The sequence below is a fragment of the Balaenoptera acutorostrata genome, chromosome 11 (assembly GCF_949987535.1).
Source record: "Balaenoptera acutorostrata chromosome 11, mBalAcu1.1, whole genome shotgun sequence".
In the NCBI taxonomy this organism is placed as follows: Eukaryota; Metazoa; Chordata; class Mammalia; order Artiodactyla; family Balaenopteridae; genus Balaenoptera; species Balaenoptera acutorostrata.
In genome coordinates, this window is record NC_080074.1 from 55,485,456 (window position 1) to 55,508,432 (window position 22,977).

At 38.5% G+C, this 22,977-nt stretch overlaps 1 protein-coding gene across 1 annotated transcript in view; it reads left to right on the plus strand.

Moving 5' to 3' along the window:
* Positions 1-467: 467 nt before the first annotated feature.
* The window catches only part of TAFA2 (TAFA chemokine like family member 2), a 535,691-nt gene continuing 513,181 nt past the window's right edge, over positions 468-22,977 (plus strand). The window contains exon 1 of the mRNA XM_007179730.2: positions 468-591. The gene's annotated coding sequence lies outside the window, so the exon portion shown is untranslated. The remainder of the gene's footprint in view (positions 592-22,977) is intronic.

The following is a 22,977-nucleotide window of genomic DNA, read 5'->3' on the forward strand; positions in this document are numbered from 1 at the left end:
CGTGAGTGTGTGTATGTGTGAGAGGCAGAGACGACGTGTGGCATGAGGAAAAGTCTTTACTCGGCGTTCAAAGCAAACAAACCAGAGATGGAGTAAGAGCGGTAACTGCTGCAAGACCGCCTTGATTCTCGCATTGGGAGGAGCTGAGCGCACCGCGCGCATCCGGCGAGGACCGCTGGCGACCGCGGGCGCTGGCGAGGGCTGCGGAACTTCGGCGTTTCCCCAGTAAACAAATCTTTTGATTACTTTGACTTGTGAAAAACGAGAGGAGGAAAGTAAACGAGGCTCCCGTACGCCACCTTCCACCCACTTCAAGGGGATTCCAGTTTGGATGTCAAGAGATTCCTGAACCCTCTTTGCTCTCGGAGGAGGAAACACACGCGTGCGCGCGCGCTCACACAAGCACGCTCGGGGCCACACTCACACGCCCTCCACGAGCACACACCACCAGACTTCGGTTCCCTATGCCCCAGAACGGTGACGGCGGATTGGCATCTTGGAAGCGATGCAAGAGCGATAAGGCTGGCGCGGGCCCGCGGAAGCTGCAGGAGTATCGCTAGGTGTTGCCGCCACCAGGAAGCCGGGCTGCAGGTAGGTGCCAGCCGCGCCTCCCGCCGGCGCTGGGGACTCGGGCGGCAGCTGGAGGACCCGGGGCCCGGAAGCCCTCCCCTCTCCGGGGGTCGGGGGCTGTAGGGAGCTCGCCCGGGGAAGGCGAGAGGTGATAGCAGATGCTGGTTGGGCGTCCAGGGTAGGGGCGGGGGTAGAGGAACGCCGAGAGGGGATCTGAGCAAGTGAAAGGCGGTTCCGAGAGCCTTGCCCTCCCTCTCTTCTGTGCCCCATTTCTCTTAACACAACGAGCGACCCGGCCGAGGATTGAAGTGGGTTTTAATTCGATCCCTCGACCAAACCAATCTGGGTTGGTAACCATTTTGGACTCCTAAAAAGAAGTTGGGGGTCGCGTTCAAGGGAGGATCAATGGGACGTCAGGTCGCCTTTCTGAAACCCCCACTTTCTATCCACTTCTGATTAGTTAATTCTCGGGCCTGTCTGTAGAGGGTGGGTGTTTCAATGAGGCTATTGATTTCTCCACCTCTAACCATTTTCATAAAGAATCTTCTTGATAGGTTCTGGAGCCTCATCTGTGTAAAGGTTTATTTAGATTTGGTACCGGACGCTTTACTACCGAGTGAGATAAAGCTTCAGTAAAGGATACTACGGGAGAGCTTTAGGACAAGCATCATTTTAGGAACAGATTTCAGAAAAAGAACAGCTTCGAGAAACTAACGGTTTTTCACTTATTTCCTCATGGATGCCTCTAGAATCTTGCTAATAGTACACGGTTTTTCTGCCCCACTGCTTTCCTGTCCCTTCCCCCTTCTATTCCAAAAGGCCAGGTTCCACCAAGAGGTGTTTTCTTTAAGCCACTGATCTTCACTTGTCAGTGGGGAACGTGTTATTTCCAGAAACTGCCTTTGTAAAGGAAACTTTGAGATCCATTGCCCTATTTCTCCTAGAACTGCAGGCTGAGCTATCTAGTCCCCACTTGAAAAGGAGGAACTGTAGGTGCTTGCAGAGTCCCGTGGTAGACGTGATGCTTTCTAGTCAGTATTCCACCTCCTGAGCAAGTGTTAAACGATTGCCTGAAGTGTGTGGAATCACAGGTGTAGTCACTACAGTGGATAGCTAGCCTGTCTTCACCTGGTGCTGGGTGAGTTTGGCTTGTGGCAATAAGACAGAAAAGAAAATATCTTCTTTTTGTGAGTGTTAAATGCCCTCTTGAATTTTGCAAACATCATTCTTGAAAAAAACAAAACCAAACAAACCTGGATGCAACCTTTGCTCTGAAAAGTACCCCCAAAGCAGTCAGTGTATAAGGGTCTTTTACTCATGACAGGATGAATTTTAATGACTATTGACTGCATGATAATTATCTGGTTCCTGTCTTCCCCAACTAGATTGTTTGAGACATCAACATTCAGACTATTATCAATTAACACTTTAAAACTGCTCTGTTAGGCAATGTAAGTTAAGACAAATGAGTAATTAATTTAAGATTTCTGGGTAAAGTCCTAAATGGCAATAACTAGCAAAGGATTCTGAAAACACTTCTAAAGCCTTTAAAAACCAGGGCATTAAGATTATTTGTATTTATTCCAGCCTTCCCATGTTTGCGCATGTACTCTCAGACTGGTGAATCTTTTACGGTTTCAAATTTGGCACCTAATATCCTTAAAAATGATCAGACACATTTAATCTTCCCTTTTCCTACTTTATTCTATTCTGGATCTCTTCCTGGGTCAGTTGTTTGCATACTGACCTTTTTAGAGTCCTAATTTTTAAAACCATCTGTAGCCATTGAAAGGCCATTACGAACCACACTGGAGCTTATTTTATTTTCATTTTCTTAATTTTCAATGAAAAAAATTAGATTGCATTATTTATAGACATAATACTATGAAAGCAGTGTCACACTGCCAACTGCTTAGACACAGTGACTTTTAAGAGGCAGAACACAGTTTTAGTGTGTTGCTTTATTCAAATCAGGCATTTTTTGAGACTGAAATCTTGATTCTTGCCTTTAATACACTTTTGTAGTTTAGGATGCTTGAATTTACATATTTATACATAGTGCTATGATATATGTCTCTTACGGAAGAACCAAAAAACCTCGACGTGAAAGCAAACACATGTAATGCTACAAGTTGTGCTAAAAAGGAACCTAAGCTTTCTGAGTGTGTGTGATTTTGAATCTGAAAAGTATTAGCCATTTTAAGTGACAAACTGGAGAGTGAAGATTCATGGATCTACGAAGACATGGATCTATGTTCAAAAAGGTACATATTGCTTGGAGACTGCATTACAGTATTTACTAACCACCGAGTTATAAAAATGTGATGACAACAGCTGTAAAAAGATCTGTTTTTAGACATGGCCACTTTTCCTTTTTAAAAATTTATGAAGTGATGAAATTCAGGGGGTGATAGAAGACTTTATGGAAATTATTTTGTATAATATCAGAAAGGTTTAGTCGTCCTGGATTCTGTATCTTTAATGTAGTATTTTAATGATGAGCCTTTACAATGTGTTTTTGAATATGTAAATGTTGAAAGTGCATTTTAAGTTTGATTTATCACTAATTGCAGGTTATGGATTATCCTATACAGGTAGGGTAAGATGTGCCTCTCCAGCATTTTCCAGACATTTGTTTTTGTTTTTTGTTTTGTTTTGTTTTTTATCATGGGCCCTAATAAAAGGTACTGTCAGATTCTGCCTAAGTTCAGCTGTGGCAGCAAACTAATGGGCATTTGCCTCTTTAATCCATGTCCCAAACTAGGAATGTTCCAAAGTGTCATCAGTTATTTCTAATGTATTTGAGAAGATGAAGCAACCAGAAACAGTTCAGTGCCCCTGCTTTTACTTCTCCAGTATTTTATTAGGAATGCCTCATTAAATCGCATTATTCTGCAGCTGTTTTGTTCGTTGAAGAGTCAAGTAAAAATAAGGAACTTTACTGTGCAATGCAGTTTTGTTTTCTAGGTGAAAAACCATAAGTTGAAGTAAAATAAGCAACTAACATTGCCCCCTTTGATCTATAACTGACATTTACAAATGCAGTTCATCAACTTGTTGTTAGTAGGGCTCCATCAAAACAAAGAGAAGAAACGCATTAACACAGATTGCTGCTAGATATGAAGGCCAAGCCAGCCGAATCAACCTCATGTCTGGTCCACATACCTGCACAGCATTTCACATCCTGTATCTTGCTTATGAACCATTGATTTTAATGCCATGTAATATGGTGACTTTGCTATTTTGTTGGAAAATTCTTTGGTTTAGTTTGAATTACTTAGAGCACATGGAACTGTACCACTGGAAGAGGAGGAAGTCTCACAATGAGTTACTGTAAGTCTTTTTAGAGAACAGTTTTACTTTGGGTTTGGAGTGCAGTCTGAAACAGGGGAGGTGGAAAGGTGGGCCTAGCAAACAGAGACCTAGAAATTAGTTTTGGTTTTTAGTTGTCATTGACCACTGATTTGTTGGGTAATTTTTAGAAAATCTGATTCTATTCATTTGGCACAGTGATTCAGTGCCCTGTCAGTGAAATATAGCTAACAATTCTTATCTTCTGCTTATTCTTAACAGAAATTTTAAGAGGAATGGTTAGACTTCATTGGAATGTGAAGAAAAGTGGTATTTAAATACTTTTCTCTGCAATATGAATCTAATCTCTACTTCTATACATATATATGCACATACATACATATATATGCTTTTAATGGGATCCATGTAAAATACTGGTTTAGTATTGAAGGGGGAGGGAATGACTTTTAAAAAAATGTCTACATTTTTAAGGTACCTAGTTTTTCACTATTTTACATGATTTGACCTACGGTGCAACTGGGTAACCATGGTTTAACAACGTCATTTATAATTGAGTTTTACTCTTTGAGCCACTGTTGCAGGCAGTATTTTTTCTCTTCAGTTTTTCTTTCGGAGATATTTTTATTCATTAGGCTACAAATGCAAAAAAAGGAAAATCAATTTTGTCCTCTATGTAGGGGTGCTTTGGGATGTGTTTATTGACACTATGACTAGAAGTCTCAACACATTTTAAACAGTGAATATATCTGTATTCTGTCTTTATTAAATATGTGCCTCCACAGTCAAAACACAAACCGTGTGTTACATTAGAGCATACTATTCTGGTTTTAAATGGTATCTACAAAATTTCCGGAAACATATTGATAGTATACTCCAAATTTGTTAAATTTCCTAAATGCACCCACTTCCAATGTGTATACCACATGTCTTTGTTGGATTTCATCCTGTGCTGTAACTAGGCCACCTAGTCAACGGAATTAGTGAAAATCTAGCATATTTAGGCAATTGATTATTATTACCATTGAAAAATATAAGACTTTCAGGTAACTTGGGATTCAGATGAGACATGACTATATAAGCTATAAGGAGAGTATTCTGTTTTATTCACAATTATCCCTATGGGGTATGAAATATAGCTAGGGAATCATAGTTTATATGCTTATATTAGATAAAGTCCTTTTAATCACTTCCTTCAGTCTCCTAAATTACTCCGTAGTACCTGTAATTATTTTATGATTTCCCCTGAATGGCCAGTTGGCAAAGGTACATCTCCCTTTCCCCTAGCAATAGCACAAACATAATTATCAATTAAATTTATATTTATAATGCTCTTTTTACACAGTAGATTTTGGAAACTCTTTACAGAGAGATTGGATAATGTGATAATGTTGCCTTCTTAGCAATTATGATGGTAGGCTGAATTTAGTACTTTGACAAAATGGGGACAATCTGCCAAACAAGTCTTCTTTGCTCTTTTATCTTTGTGCTACATAAAGCTAACTCTTCACATAAAGCCCGGAGAGTGCAAAGGTTTGTTTTACTAAATATTTTTATGAGTTTTTTTTTTTTTTTTTGCTGCTATGAACTAGTCACTGTATAATTGCATGCATGTGCATGCAAAGATTCTAAACCTTACAGTTTGCAGTGTTAATTGCCTATGGCCTCATGTCGTTGCATATGGAGCTTTCTGTTGAGTTTAATAATACAGAACAGATTATGGAGCTGGCAGATTATGCCCCTCTTTATAAGTGAATTCATGAAGGTATCCACAGTAGGCACTGTGACAGAAGATTTTTGGAAAAGTGTATATGTGTTTTGGAATTAAAGTTTTCAAGCAGAATGGCCTGGGCTATGAGGATACAAATGGATTATTTCTCGTGCAAAAAAACTGACCACTGAAAATTATTATTTATATGTAAAAACTGTGCCATGGTTTTATTTGGTTCTGGCTGAGTTTTTCTCCCTTTTTTAACATCCTTCTTGGAGATTCCAGTGAGAATTGTACTTAAATATTGGAGGAAGTAAATATGCTTTCTCTCTCCTGCTCTATTATGAAAAAGACCATCTATATAAGAAAAGCAAGGTGTGTTATTTGTCCTCGTCTGCATTTTTCTGGCTTCATATTTTTTGTCTTGATGGATTGGAGTAAGCAAAGTCAGGCAACTAAAAATGGGTTATGTGGTCATAGGAATCTTAATAACAAAACCTCAACCTATTAATAGAACACTGAGACTTTGTTAGAATGGGTTCTTCAAGAGAGCAGGCCTTTTACAGCCCTAATACTTGGGTCTACTCAAATAATACAGCTTTATGGACCAATGTAGCAAATTTGTGATTGTTCAGATCAGAAGAATTCAGAAGTGGTCAATTCAGATCATTTGAGGAAAACAACATATATACTTATATTTTTAATTTATATTAGTTTATGACAGTTCCAAATTCATTTAAGGTGGAAAAACCTAGTTATTGTTACCATTTCTTTCTCAGTTTTCCTTGTTGTAGGTGTATGATGGATGGCATACTCAAATTTGTTGGTGCTGAAGAGTTCAGTAAATTCCTCCTTAGAATGGCCATCAGACATATCAGTAGCAGTGACGTGGTCCTGCTTTTGTTTGTATTTTCTTCAGAAAGTTGAGTTGAATTGAGCGAAACAGCTCTAACTTTAGCTCTCTTTTATGGTATAAAAGGAGAAAGGAGGTAGATGATCCACCTTTAAGTCAAGCAATCCAAAGCCAAAGGGGAGAGTGAAAGGGCATTGAAACCTCATACTCCAGAAAACAGAGGCCCCATTTTGGGCAGCTTTAAGTTCGAGGAAAATTCTAACCTATTTTTTTTTTCAGGCTTAGTTCTTGAAATGTTGTATCACAGTAGTTTCCTGCTAAGATACATATTTAGCATTATTGCAAACTCCTTTTAGATTGATTGTTGTGTGTTTATAAATACACCAAAACTGGGTCAAAATTTAGACTTTGCTATTTGAAGATATATTTGCTCATCACATCATTTGTTGAGTGGTTAAAATTCATTGGCTTGCATTTTGGTTAGCAGATGAATTTTGAAAATGACTATTGTAAAACCAATGTGGTGCAGTGGTGAGAGCTCTGGAGATGCTTTTCTAACTCTACCAATAAATAACCATGTAACCACAAGAAAATCACTTTATTTCTCTGTGCCTCAGTTTCTCAGCAATATATTTTCTTCAGTCAAATTTTCAAGATAATTAAAAATGTAATTTTTTCCTGTATTCTGACCTACTAAACATCATGGTATGGGAAGTATAACAGTATTCCAGGACATACCTTTATTCAGAATGTCAAGGGACATCTAGCACAAAAAGTTCTTGGAACACCAGTAAAAGTTCCATAAATGCTTTTCAGTAAGCAATTGGTAAAAGTTAAGCTTTATATGATTGGGATGATGATGATGATGTTAATGATGATTATGATGATGACTAAAGACTATAGATGTAGGGACATAAAATTGAATCAGACTAACTCTTATTCTGTTTATCCATTTTGCCTAGTTTTCATGATGCTGTTTTGTTGCAAAACAAGTTGTGATAGGCCATGAGTCTTAGGCTTGTTGAGGTTACATGTCTCTTCTCTACTGCTGGTTTTCATAGTCACTGAGATAAAATGGTTTGGTTGATTAACCCAAATAGAACTAATTAGCAAATGAATAATCTTCTTATACCTGTTGATAATTAAACACATTCATTCAAAATCTGCATATGAACTTTAGAGAATTTATAATCCTTGCGGAATTTCATTCATTTATTCAATTAGTATTTATTGAACACTCTCTAGGTGCTTGGGGTATTTCAGTAAACAAAAAAGACAAAGATACAGAATTTACTGTTTTAGTATAATACTTGAAGTTTTGAAATGAATCTGGAGGAATGGTTCAACAATGTATTTGTGCTATATCTGCTCTTACTATTAATTCTTGTTTATAACTGTGAAGTACAGTTCTGAAAAGAGTTAAAATAGTTAAAATGTCTGAGTTGGAATGAGTTGTGAAGAAAAATATCACAGTGTATATTTAAGGTGAGGTAATAATGTAGTTTAGTGGATTGATTCCAACTCACAAGATCGATGATCAAACTAAGGGTGACACAAACAATAGCTCCTTTTCCTGAGTTATATACCTGAAAGAAAGAAATTCAGATAGACTGAATGACTTGAGATCAGTGACATGATGCTTCCTAGAGCCTTTTAAAGGGGCTGCAAATTCAAATGCCTATAGGACTCAGGCCGGGAATGTGAATGAATGAAGCAGACCAAATGGAAGATGACAAATGGCAACTGACACATAGCCTCAGCTACAGTGTTGGGGAGACTGTAGGGAATAGTGGAGATTCTGGCCAACATTCTGAGTGGGATAGCCGAACCTTGGCTTCACTTGTTGCCATGGTGGAATGTGGGTCTGGTGTTGCCAGATTTTCTGATTTGTAGAAGAGAACTTAGATGTGCAGATTTTTTAATGTGAAAGTTTCAGATTTATAAGTGATGGTATTAAATTCAAATTTGAAATACTATATGGGCCAGCAGACATATCTGTGGGCCATATGCAGGCTAAGGGCCTGCAACATGACTGTGTCACTGTTGACAGAGGGATGTGTGAAGACAGCTAGCTAGGGAGATATGTGTATGCCTGCCCTTCTGTCCTCTGTAGGCACAATCCTCCAACCCCAGTTGCATCTGGAGCCAGGGTGGTTGACTGTAAAAGGCTCAGCTGGAGATGCTGAATGATAATAATGAGTGGTTCAATCTCACCGCTGTTTTTAGTTTTCTTCTGATTCACTTATTGTTGCTGAACTCACCTTGAAGTTGGTGGTACCTTGGAGGGTTTAGGAGATGTGCTGGGAATACAGAAGTTTAAGTTTATGCCAGATATTTGGAATGGCTCTACAGTTCAGTAAAACCTATCCCTTTAGATCGGTGCTTCTTAAACTTCGATACGCACGCTAATCATCTGGGGGAATTTTGCTAAAATGCACGTTCTGCAGTGGGGCCTGGAGATTCTGCATGTCTAACAAGCTCCTGGGTGAAGGCTAATGAGTCTGGTACTTGAGTCGCAAGGCTTTAGAGAGCTTCTTTACCACTGAATTTCGTTTCATGCACACAGAAAGGTTGGAAGCCTCCAATTCTTACTTCTCAGACCGGTTTCTCCTTGTAGTAAGCAGCATAAACCTGGCCACCGACTCCAAACACTTTTCTCAAAGGCTCTTTAATCTGAGCACAGAATTCATAAGTGTTCAATTTAGTATTGAAGACATAATAACTTATCATTTAGGGAGTTTAACTTCTTCATATTTTATTAATAGTTTTTTCACTAAACCAGTTTTACTAATGCCAGAAGTGTCATAGCTCAGATGTGTGACTCTAATCTACTGAGACAAGACCTGGGTCTCGTGTCACAAGCTCAGTTCAAAAAAGTTTTGTTGCCAGTTTTATCAACGCCCTGGAAATTCTTGCATGTTTTCTTATTGTGGTATATTAATTATAAACTGAGATTAAATTTAGACATGTCAGTCTGAGAGAGTGAAGCAGTTTGTTTTCTTGCAAGTTGTATGATTAATATAGTTTGTAATAGTAATGCTATTAAATCTTACTCAGGTTCTTTTAAGTGCTTTTAATGGAAGTTTCTATTATATTGAAGAGCTTTGCTTATAGCTGAGTAATGATATGAATTGATTTTACGGAGTCCATTAGACTGTAAGCTCTGTGAGGCAGAACCATGTTTAACATGTTTCTATTGATTCCTGGTGCTTCGCACAGTCTCTGGCACATAACAGTACTTAATTAATTTAATGGGAAGATGATCAGTAGTTCATATTGATAGAATGTCTTTTTGTGTGTTTCTTCAGTGTGTGAGGAAGTATTCTATGAAGAACTGTCATTCTAATTGTGTGTTTGTTGTGTGTGTGTGTGTGAGAGAGAGAGCATTTATTTTGACCTGCACTTTCCATCTCTAACCTGAAAGGTATATTAGCATTAAAAAATAAATACATTCTAGGCAAAACAGCAAGGGCAAAAACAAAATGAGCATGCTGACCAATATTCCCATTCTTTCTACAATTTATTGTAACCTGGAGGTTTAGAGACTACATATGCTTGTGATTCTACTGTTGTTTGAATTAAATAATATTTGTCAACGTCAAATTTAGATGCTGTTAATCACATATGGAATATATTTTGATTACTCTTGTCAGTGACTTGACTTATCATTCATTAGGGAATTTAAAGCCATTTATTCTTATCTACATAATTACCATTTTCATAATTTATCATGAACCAGATTTACTTATTTCACCTTCAGGAACACTGTTGACTGTGATATCATTGTTCTTGGCTTCAGTGATGTTGAAAATTACTGGTGTTCTAATTTTAAATGCTATTTAGTACAGATAGTATGTATTCAAGTATTGATTTTATTTTAGTCCTTCTGGGTTAAGCAAAGCTTTTAAATGCTTGCACCATAGATAATTTCACAAAATTAAAATTCTTTGACTGTATTTGAATACAAAGAAAACTCATGTGTATTATAAAACCAAAAAAAGTCAACTCATTATATCATTAAAAACTTAAAGTTGTATTATTGCATTGTCTTTATTTTAAAAGATTGCATTAAACTGGATATATTAGCATTCCTGTATACCTAAAAAGCTGTTCAAAACCCTTAAGTATAATGTCTTCACTCTTTGAAATATAAGGTATATTTTTGGAACTTTTTAATGAGTCAAAGGACAGACTTTAAATTGAAGGGATATGATTTTTCTCTGATTGTCCAAAAACACTCATACTTTTATAGTTAAGATCTAAGGCTATTGAGCTAGGGATACTGTGGAACTTATTGAAAAAGATAGATCTATGCTTCTTTCCCAACCCAATCTCAAATATGAGATTAATGAAAAACTTAGGTACTGTATAGTACTGAAAGATTTTCAAAATCAATAAGTAGAATTAAAATCAAGCTTATTGTATATTGGTGAAACTTTACCTTGGAGCAAAGTTTCTGTTATATTTCTGGGAAGACTGTGTGAGTTATGGTCTTCCTTGTCTAGTATCTTTTCCTAGCAGCTGATTACCTCTAGTCTTTAAAATGGGCCTCAGGGTTTGTGGCTAATATTTCATTTTGTATTTTGTGAAATCTGCTTCAAGTTCACTGGGTAGATGGTATGGCAGACTGGAGTGAAATGAAAGCAAAAAGCAGACTGAATAACTGGCAATCAGGGATTATAAAGGTGGCAGGGTTAGCATTTTGTAGGATATGATGGGGAAAAGGTGTTAGATAGGAGGTCAGATGGAGTGAAAGGGAAGAAAAAGGGTCAGAAGGGAAGTTCGTTCTAGCTAGAATTTTTATACAACAAAAAAGAGGAAATAATTGACCTTTGAGAGAAGGAAAAAGACAAAGAATACATCCATTGTAATTCTTGGGGAACAAAGAGGTAAAATGGCAACAAACTAAAGGAAAACTATAGAGGAGGGAAAGATGTATGGTGCCAAACCAATTTTTCCCTCTTGATCTTGTAAAAACTCTGTCCAGGAATAAGAAATTTCTGTCAGGTTTTTTTGTTTTTTGTTTTTTCTTTTTTTTTTTTTTTTTTTTATGTTTTTTCTTTTTTTTTTAAACCAAACTAAAAGCCAGAACGAATGGATCCTAGTTCTGACCTCACCTACATGTACTCGACCCTGAAAAAAGTTACTGAACATTTTTGTCGTCAGTTTTCTCAGTGGTAAATAAGATGATTGGATTTAACGATTACTTAGATCTCTCTAAGCTCTGTAAGTCAGTGATGACCATAGGTCATCCTTCTGTGCTTCTATTCTGTCCCCTGAACATATCTTAGACACTGCCCTGTCTGCTTCCTTCCTAGACTATGAAATTCTTGATCTAGAAATGTGTTTTATTCTTCAACTTGTACTACCTAAGCCTACCCTAGAATATTCAGGGGGTTACTAAGTGTTTTATGAATTGATCTTTAATTTTGTTATTCTAAAATTCTGTATTTTTTATCTTCATAATAAACTATGGTGTGTTCTAGAGGCATAAATAATAACAACATTTGTATGCTGCTGTATTGTTTATAAAACAGTTTCATGCATGTGATTTCATTTGATGTTCAAAATGGCTGTGAGTTAGGGATAAGTGCTATCCTCAATTTCAGGTGAGGAAACTGATAGAGACTGGTAAAAATCATACAACTAGTGAGTGCCAGGAGGTTGGCTTGAATTCAAAGCCTATCTGTTGGGAGAAAATTCTCCCTGGGTCTCTCAAGACACCAAGTACCCTTTTGTTCCATAATATCTTTTTAAGGATGTTTAGAAAGTGATCAGTCTTGGAAGATAATGTCTTCCTCTGAATCACAGGGCAGATTTGCTTGCTGTCCAGCATAATAAAAATAATGTCTCCCTTCAAGGCAAAGAGCATGTCTGCTTGTAGCCCATCATAAAAGATTTCCTAATCTCAAGGTTCCACAAACCAATGCATGTGCAACATACATATGGGCTGCTTTGTATCACACCTGTGGGACTTGTGGACAAAGGGAACTGACTCGAAAGTGATGTTCATGCTTCTTGCTATGTAACAAGTCCTCTGACCCAGGAGTCTTATGTCTTTTGCCAGCATCCATAAAATATGGCAGGCTTCCAAGTAGCATAAAAAAATCTCAAACCCTTTGTAGTTTGTAGTTAACAGTACATCTTTATGTTACATTAAAGAAAGTCTCTTTTTCTTTATGTAGTTTATGTCCACTTTCATAGCCACTCTAAGAAGAATTGTAACAAAATTAATGGCCTATTATACACTGCCAGGCTTTTAGTTCTGAGGACCCTCTTCAGACCTAGCCTCCTCTGATATTTGGAAAGATCCTTTGGTGGCACTATAGAGGGGAGGTTCCATGGCATCCAGAATAGGAAACCAGGGAGACCAGCTAGAGGGCTAGTGAGAATTGGCAAGAGTTTGACAAAAAATGTTGGAAGAAGGAAGGAAGAAAAGGCACAATTTAGAGGTAGGAGATGGAACCAATTGGTCCTGGAGACTGAATGTGCCAAAGAGGGAAAGGGTCAAGAATAGGTCCTGGCTTGGGCGACTGGTGCTGTTTATACAGTGAGATCCCCAAAGCTACTCTAGTCTATTTAGATGAAGATAGTTGGTTTAATTTTAAGTATTCTGAGTTTGAGGTGCCCTTGGGATACTCAAGAGGAAATCTAAATAAGTAGTGGTAAATTTGGGTTGGGCGTTCAGGACAGAATTATGGTTTAGACATAGAGATTTGGGAGTCATCAGTGTACATGTTGCTGTTGAAACCTAACTAGATGAGATCTCCAGGAAAAGTGTTTGTATAAACACCAAGGAGAGAGCCCTGGGGAGCAATAACATATATAAAAGAATCTCAGCTCTTTTTAATATCAGAAAGGAGACTCACCTTTCTCTCTGTTGTTCTCTCTTTGGGCTTTTGTTCAGCTTTCTGCAACTTGGCCTCATAAAGCATGAGGTCCCCCTTTCCTGTAATGATCTGCCGTGTAGAGAAGCTGATGATAGCAGGAAGAGAGAGCGATGGAGGAAAGTGGGGAGCATGCCTGGCGTTTCTTATTTGTATTTTCCCCTCTGCTAACCCTGGAGATCATTGTATTAAGGCTGTGCCCCTGCAGAGCTGTCATGGACGAGCATACTGTGAGCGGATAGAGACTTTCCCCTGTGGTCTTTACTCTTTGTGGAGATCTATAGACATTTTAAAAATTAAAAAGTTGAGCATTCACGATGTGCCAGGCACTGTGCCAAGCACTTTACATGAATTCTCTCATCTAGTATACACGGTAATTCCAGAAGAAGGTGCTACTCTTATCCCTAGTTTATAAATAAGTGACTTGACCAAGGCTGTACAGCTTTTAAGAATCAGACAAGTCTTGAATCATACGCTCTGGCTTCAGAGCTGAGTTTTTAACCATATAGTACTGCATCTCAGTCATACTTGTTTTTTTTTAACTTTTGGGTTTATTTATTTATTTATTTATTTATTTGTTACTGTGTTGGGTCTTCGTTTCTGTGCGAGGGCTTTCTCTAGTTGCGGCAAGTGGGGGCCACTCTTCATCGCGGTGCGTGGGCCTCTCACTATCGCGGCCTCTCTTGTTGCGGAGCACAGGCTCCAGACGCGCAGGCTCAGTAGTTGTGGCTCACGGGCTTAGTTGCTCCACGGCATGTGGGATCTTCCCAGACCAGGGCTCGAACCCGTGTCCCCCGCATTGGCAGGCGGATTCTCAACCACTGCGCCACCAGGGAAGTCCAGTCATACTTGTTAGAATAGTAGACTCATTCTGCTGAACAGACTGCTGGTTAAAGAATTGTCTTGGTTCAAATTATTTCTATCTAGACATCCTAAGTAGGTCCTACCTCTCTAAGTTTAGAATTGTATCATTAAAATTACACTGTAACGTCCATAGCATTCTTTGAATATCTCTCAGATTTCCCATATGTAGCCTTCTATGATTCTCTAATTCCATTTGATAAGAAATTTTATTAAGTAATGAGATAAAGATCTAGCATTCAAGAAAATTTGAAAAATTCATTCACATACTCATATATTTGTACCTTTGAATTGAAGAAAAAACTCTAACTTCTAAACAAATGTGAGCTAAAGTGTGTCTTTTTCTGGAATTTAAATTCAGGCTGAAACATTCTATTACATTTATCTTACAAAAATCTCTCTTTGCTCTTTGCTATGTAAGAAAATGTGTTTCTTAAGGGTAGGGTGGGAATAGCCTATGCAGCAGTCCCAGCTGCAGAGCTCAGTTGCCTCTGTAGAACATCAGTATAAGACTAATTAGATGTTAAATGCTTGGTGAGTATTGAACAATGCATTCTTCTAATTTTCTGATTAATGACAAAGCTTCATGAAAACATTAATTGTATTGGAAGAATTCAGATAATCCCTTTTTGAGTGAAACAGAAAATATATCTGTAAATGGACTTTTTTCCTAATAATATGGTAATACAGGCAGCAGACATGCTATGGTCATATGAATAGTAGGTTCCTATTCTTGAAGGTTACGGATGTGTTTAATATGATGACCAAATCAAAGGAGGAGTACTGTATTATGCAATAGCTACCTTATATTTTCTTTTGAATCTGTCTTTAAAACTCAGTGTTGGAAAGGGATGGGAACATATTGAATCTTTTTTATTTTTAAAATAAGAGGTATCATGCAAAGTAAGCATATATATGTATATATATATTCAGAATATATATATATATTATGTTTTATATGCTCTTTGTTTACTTCAGTTTCTTAGTCTGAATTATTGCTTCTAGAATGGATTAGTAGTTGGTGATAATTTATCTTAATTATCAATAATTTAAGTATCATTATAGATTGCACTCTAAAACTATAAAAAGCCCCAGCTAGAAAGTTTTGTTATACTAAGAGAAAGGCCTCTTGTGAAAGATAAGATTTAAAATCATAACAAACAACAATGTACTTTCATTTGAAGAGCCACTTTGTTGAAGATTACAGGGCAGTTTTATTTCAAATGACTGGGGATATGGCAAAGTGAAAATGTGGTATAAAAGGAGTTTATTGTAGATACACAATAACTTTAGAAAAGAAGAAAAATGTGAAGTTTAAAGAAATGATATAATCAAAACAATGAGTAGGCATTTCAAATATTTTTCTATTTTTATATATTTTCTCTTTTTATTATAACATTTACACCTGATTCAACCCCTCCCCCTGCCATAATCTTGTAGTTTTAAATCAGGAAAAAACCTTGGAGTATATATAGTAGAATCCAAAAGCCTCACTTTATATAAATGAATTCTCAAGGACCAGAGAAGTAGCCAGATTTGCTGAAGAGCACAGAAATAGTGGCAGACCCAGGTCTGGAACCTGGTTTTTCTGATTTCCCAATGCGATGTTTCCACTACAGATAATCTTTGTCAGCTTTTTATAGAATCAAAGTTCTGAAAGGGCGTTTCAGAGGGCACCTAATCTGTCTCGCTTTCTTACACTGATTTAGAAAGTTATGTGAACATTGATCACATAACTTTGATCCAATTAAGGAAAAAAATCTACAGAGAAAAGAATGCTAAAATTTCATTCAATAATTTATTCTAGAGTTTAATACCCTATGTGTCAATATATGTATTCATTTAATCATTGTTTATGTGATTAAACTGCTATGTGTCAGGCACTATGCTATGTGCTGCAGATACTTACTTAGTAAAGCAGAGAGTTTCCTTACTTCTTGGAGTTTATAATCTAGTAGGAGAGATAGCCAATACACAAACATGTTATGTATGTATATACATATACACACAAATATATTTGCCAATCAGGGTAAGGCTGTATCTTCAAATATTTAGAAAATAGTGTTGTATCAGTGGAAAGACATATAAGGAGTAAGATTTTGATTCAAAAGGAGAAAAAGTTTGTAATATTTAGAGCTGTCTAAAAATTAAGAGTTTTAGAAAGTGGTAAATTTCTAACATTGGGGTGTTCATGAAAGTGCAACTGGACAGATTCCAGGAGAGCATTATTTTGGAGGCATTCAAATGGTATATGGACCTTTTATTAAGTTAGTTTTCTTTGAACTTCTTTATGGGAAAATTAAATTTTTGACCCAGTGGATTTTATTTAGGCTTCATTTTATTTGATTTCTCTGACATTTGATTTAGATGACCATTATCTTCTTTTCCAACTCAACTTCCCTCCCCCCACAGGCTGATTGAACAATATTTGTGGTTCTCTTCCTACTTCTATGATCATTCTTTTTTTTTTTTTAACATCTTTATTGGAGTATAATTGCTTTACTGTGGTGTGTTAGTTTCTGCTGTATAACGAACTGAATCAGCTATACATATACATATATCACCATATCTCCTCCCTCTTGTGTCTCCGTCCCAACCTCCCTATCCCACCCCTCTACGTGATCACAAAGCACCGAGGCAATCTCCCTGTGCTATGCGGCTGCTTCCCACTAGCTATCTATTTTACATTTGGTGGTGTATATATGTCATTGCCACTCTCGCACTTCGTCCCAGCTTACCCTTCCCCCTCCCCATGTCCTCAAGTCCATTCTCTACTTTTGCGTTTTTATTCCTGTCCTGCCCCTAGGTTCTTCAGAACCACTTTTTTGGTTTTTTTTTTAGATTCCATATATATGTGTTAGCATATGGTATTTGTTTTTCTCTTTCTGACTTACTTCACTCTGTATGACAGACCCTAGGTCCATCCACCTCACTACAGATAGCTCAATTTCGTTTCTTTTTATGGCTGAGTAATATTCCATTGTATATATGTGACACATCTTCTTTATCCATTCATCTGTCGATGGACACTTAGGTTGCTTCCACGTCTTGGCTATTGTAAATAGTGCTGCAATGAACATTGTGGTACATGTCTCTTTTTGAATTATGGTTTTCTCAGGGTATGTGCCCAGTAGTGGGATTGCTGGGTCAGATGGTAGTTCTAGTGTTAGTTTTTTAAGGAACCTCCATACTGTTCTCCATAGTGGCTGTATCAGTTGACATTCCACCAACAGTGCAAGAGGGTTCCCTTTTCTCCACACCCTCTCCAGCATTTATTGTTTGTAGATTTTTTGATGATGGCCATTCTGACCCATGTGAGGTGATACCTCATTGTACTTTTGATTTGCATTTCTCTAATGATTAGTGATGTTGAGCATCCTTTCATGTGTTTGTTGGCAATCTGTATATCTTCTTTGGAGGAATGTCTATTTAGGTCTCCTGCCCATTTTTTGGATTGGGTTGTTTGTTTTTTTGATATTGAGCTGCATGTAAATTTTGGAGATCAATCCTTTGTCAGTTGCTTCATTTGCAAATATTTTCTCCCATTCTGAGGGTTGTCTTTTCGTCTTTTTTATGTTTTCTTTTGCTGTGCAAAAGCTTTTAAATTTCATTAGGTCCCATTTGTTTATTTGTGTTTTTATTTCCATTTCTCTAGGAGGTGGGTCAAAAAGGATCTTGCTGTGATTTATGTCATAGAGTGTTCTGCCTATGTTTTCCTCTAAGAGTTTGATAGTGTCTGGCCTTACATTTAGGTCTTTAATCCATTTTGAGTTTATTTTTGGGTATGGTGTTAGGGAGTGTTCTAATTTCATTCTTTTACATGTAGCTGTCCAGTTTTCCCAGCACCACTTATTGAAGAGGCTGTCTTTTCTCCACTGTATATTCTTGCCTCCTTTATCAAAGATATGGTGACCATAGGTGCGTGGGTTTATCTCTGGGCTTTCTATCCTGTTCCATTGACCTATATTTGTTTTTGTGCCAGTACCATACTGTATTGATGACTGCAGCTTTGTAGTACAGTCAGAAGTCTGGGAGCCTGATTCCTCCAGCTCCGTTTTTTCCCCTCAAGACCGCTTGGACTATTTGGGGTCTTTTGTGTCTCCATACAAATTTTAAGATTTTTTTGTTCTAGTTCTGTAAAAAATGCCATTGGTAATTTGATAGTGATTGCAGTGAATCTGTAGACTGCCTTGGGTAGTATAGTCATTTTCACAATGTTGATTCTTCCAATCCAAGAACATGGTATATCTCTCCATCTGTTTGTATCGTCTTTAATTTCCTTCATCAGTGTCTTATAGTTTTCTGCATACAGGTCTTTGGTCGCCTTAGGTAGGTTTATTCCTAGGTATTTTATTCTTTTTGTTGCAGTGGTAAACGGGAGTATTTCCTTAATTTCACTTTCAGATTTTTCATCTTTAGTGTATAGGAATGCAAGAGATTTCTGTGCATTAATTTTGTATCCTGCAACTTTGCCAAATTCATTGATTAGCTCTAGTAGTTTTCTGGTAGCATCTTTAGGATTCTCTATGTATAGCCTCATGTCATCTGCAAACAGTGATAGCTTTACTTCTTTTCTGATTTGGATTCGTTTTATTTCTTTTTCTTCTCTGATTGCTGTAGCTAAAACTTCCAAAACTATGTTGAATAATAGTGGTGAGAGTGGACATCCTTGTCTTGTTCCTGATCTTAGATGAAATGCTTTCAGTTTTTCACTATTGAGAATGATGTTTGCTGTGGGTTTGTCGTATATGGCCTTTATTATGTTGAGGTAAGTTCCCTCTATGCCTACTTTCTGGAGGGTTTTTATCATAACTGGGTGTTGAATTTTGTCAAAAGCTTTCTCTGCATCTATTAAGATGATCATATGGTTTTTCTCCTTCAATTTGTTACTATGGTGTGTCACATTGATTGATTTGCATATACTGAAGAATCCTTGCATTCCTGGAATAAACCCCACTTGATCATGGTGTATGATCCTTTTAATGTGCTGTTGGATTCTGTTTGCTAGTACTTTGTTGAGGATTTTTGCATCTATGTTCGTCAGTGATATTGGCCTGTAGTTTTCTTTCTTTGTTACATTTTTGTCTGGTTTTGGTATCAGGATGATGGTGGCCTCGTAGAATGAGTTTGGGAGTGTTCCTCCCTTCTGGCTTACAGAGTTTCTGCTGAAAGATCAGCTGTTTACCTTATGGGGATTCCCATGTATGTTATTTGTTATTTTTCCCTTGCTGCTTTTAATATTTTTTCTTTGTATTTAATTTTTGATAGTTTGATTATTATGTATCTTGGTGTGTTTCTCCTTGGATTTATCCTGTATGGAACTCTCTGTGCTTCCTGCACTTGATTAACTATTTCCTTTCCCATATTAGGGAAGTTTTCAACTATAATCTCTTCAAATATTTTCTCAGTCCTTTTCTTTTTCTCTTCTTCTGGGACCCCTATAATTCGAATATTGGTGCACTTAATGTTGTCCCAGAGGTCTCTGAGACTGTCCTTAATTCTTTTCATTCTTTTTTCTTTATTCTGGTCTGTGGTAGTTATTTCCACTATTTTATCTTCCAGGTCACTTATCCGTTTTTCTGCCTCAGTTATTCTGCTATTGATTCCTTCTAGAGAATTTTTAATTTCATTTATTGTGTTGTTCATCATTGTTTGTTTGCTCTTTAGTTCTTCTATATCCTTATTAAACATTTCTTGTATTTTTCCATTCTGTTTCCAAGATTTTGGATCATCTTTACTATCATTACTCTGAATTCGTTTCCAGGTAGACTGCCTATTTGTTTGGTCTGGTGCATTTTTTCCCTTGCTCCTTCATCTGCTGTGTGTTTCTCTGTTTTCTCTTTTTGCCTAACTTACTGTGTTTGGGGTCTCCTTTTCGCAGGCTGCAGGTTCATAGTTCGCATTGTTTTTGGTGTCTGCCCCCAGTGGCTAAGGTTGGTTCAGTGGGTTGTGTAGGCTTCCTGGTGGAGGGGACTGGTACCTGTGTTCTGGTGGATGAGGCTGTATCTTGTCTTTCTGGTGGGCAGGACCATGTCTGGTGGTGTGTTTTGGGGTGTCTGTGACCTTTTCATGATTTTAGGCAGCCTCTCTGCTAATGGGTGGTGCTGTGTTCCTGTTTTGCTAGTTGTTTGGCTTAGGGTGTCCAGCACTGTAGCTTCCTGGTTGTTGAGTGGAGCTGGGTCTTAACACTGAGATGGAGGTCTCTGGGAGAGCTTTCACCGTTTGCTATTATGTGGAGCTGGGAGGTCTCTGGTGGACCAATGTCCTGAACGTGGCTCCCCCACCTCAGAGGCACAGGTTGGACACCTGGCCGGAACACCAAGACCCTGTCAGCCACACGGCTCAGAAGGAAAGGGAGAAAAAAAGAAAGAAAGAAAGAAAAAATAAAATATAATAAAATTGTTATTAAAGATAAAAAAGTAATAAAAAAAGGAAGAAAAAAAAAGGTAGAAAGAAGAGAGCAACCAAAGTAGAAAACAAATCAACCAGTGATAAGAAGCGCTAAAAACTATACTAAAAAACCCCACAAAAAACGGACAGACAGAACCCTAGGACAAATGGTAAAAACAAAGGTATACAGACAAATCACACAAAGAAGCATACACATACACACTCACAAGAAGAGAAAAAGGAAAAAAAAAAATACATTGTTGCTCCCAATGTCCACTACCTCAATTTGGAATGATTCGTTGTCTCTTCAGGTATTCCACAGATGCAGGGTTCATCAGGTTGATTGTGGAGATTTAATCCGCTGCTTCTGAGGCTGCTGGGAGGAATTTCCCTGTCTCTTCTTTGTTCACACAGCTCCTGGGGTTCAGCTTTGGATTTGGCCCCGTCTCTCCGTGTAGGTCGCCTTAGGGCTTCTGTTCTTCCCTCAGACAGGACGGGGTTAAAGTAGCAGCTGATTAGGGGGCTCTGGCTCACTCAGGCCGGTGGGAGGGAGGGGTACTGAATGCGGGGCAAGCCTGTGGCGGCAGAGGCCAGCATGACGTTGCACCAGGCTGAGGCACTCCGTGTGTTCTTCCAGGGAAGTTGTCCCTGGATCACGGGACCCTGGCAGTGGCGGGCTGCACAGGCTCCCGGGAGGGGCCGTGTGGATAGTGACCTGTGCTTGCACACAGGCTTCTTGGTGGCTGTAGCAGCAGCCTTAGCATCTCATGCCCATGTCTGGTGTCCGCGCTGATAGCTTGCAGCTCGTGCCCGTCTCTGGAGCTCGTTTAGGTGGTGCTCTGAATCCCCTCTCCTCACACACCCCAAAACAATGGTTTCTTGCCTCTTCGGCAGTTCCAGACCTTTTCCCGGACTCCCTCCCCGCTAGCTGTGGCACACTAGCCCCTTCAGGCTGTGTTCACGCCACCAACCCCAGTCGTCTCCCTGGGGTCTGACCTCTGAAGCCGGAGCCTCAGCTCTCAGCCCCGACCTGTCCCAGCGGGTGAGCAGACAAGTCTCTTGGGCTGGTGAGTGCTGGTCAGCACCGATCCTCTGTGTGGGAATCTCTCTGCTTTGCCCTCCACACCCCTGTTGCTGAGCTCTCTTTTGAGGCTCCGAATCTTCCCCTCTCCGCCACCCCCTGTCTCCGCCCGCGAAGGGCTTTTCCTCCTTCACAGCTCCCTCCCAGAGGTGCAGGTCCCATCCCTATTCTTTTGTCTCTGTTTTTTATTTTGCCCTACCCAGGTACGTGGGGAATTTCTTGCCTTTGGGGAAGTCTGAGGTCTTCTGCCAGCGTTTAGTAGGTGTTCTGTAGGAGTTGTTCCACACATAGATGTATTTGTGGGGATGAAGGTGATCACCACGTCTTATTCTTCCGCCATCCTGAAGGTCGTAGTCCCATGATCATTCTTTAGAACCTCTTTTGCTGGCTCCTCTTCCTCAGTATTTCCTTGAAGTATGATGTTCCCTAGTACTCTGTCCTTGGCACATCTACGTATTTACATTTCTGTGTTAATCTTATTCACTCTGGTCACTTACCTAGTGCCAATGTGTTGATGATTTCCAGATCTGAGGTTCATAGCAAGATTTTTTCAGTCTGAATATCCAGTGTATACTAGGCCTCTCCATCTGGATGTCTCTGATTGAACTCATTCTCTACTCTCTCAAAACTCTTCTATGTTTTCCTTTGTCACCAAATAATATTTAAATCTGAGTAAAGACTTAAAAGTTGTCTCAGAAAGTGGTGAATTTCCAATATTGTAGGTTATGGATACTTATCATTCACCAGGTTATCTAGATCAGAAACTCAGACACAGGTTTAGAAGATACTGGTCTGGAACGAAGTCCATTGCATGTGGTAGATACTTAATAATAGTCAAATAAATGAATGGATGAAGTTTATGCTTGATACTGAGGCCAGTTTCTTTCTTCTGCTCCTAAAGGAGATTAAACCATTTGGTAAGGAAGGTTGTGGAATGATCTTTTTCACTAAGTTCAGAATGTCTTAAAGGGAAATTGAGGAAGAGACCCTTCAAGGTCTTTTCTAGTTAGGAAACCTCATTTTTTCCATGTATGTAGTGAAGACATGAGACTAACATTTATTGAGTACTTTACATTGGGCAATGCCCTGAGTTAGGGACCTTTATATATGTTAGTTTATTTATTCCTCATAATGACCTAAGGGCCCCAGGGATTAGTATCGATATCCTCATCCTCATTTTATGGCTAAATAGTTGATTGTCAAAGAGGTTAAAGAGCAGCCCTGCTGAAGGCCACTAAGCTTATTAGGTGACTGAACTCAAATTTGTACCCAGATTATTTGAATTCAAAGGCAAAGGCTTGCTCTAGCCTTCATT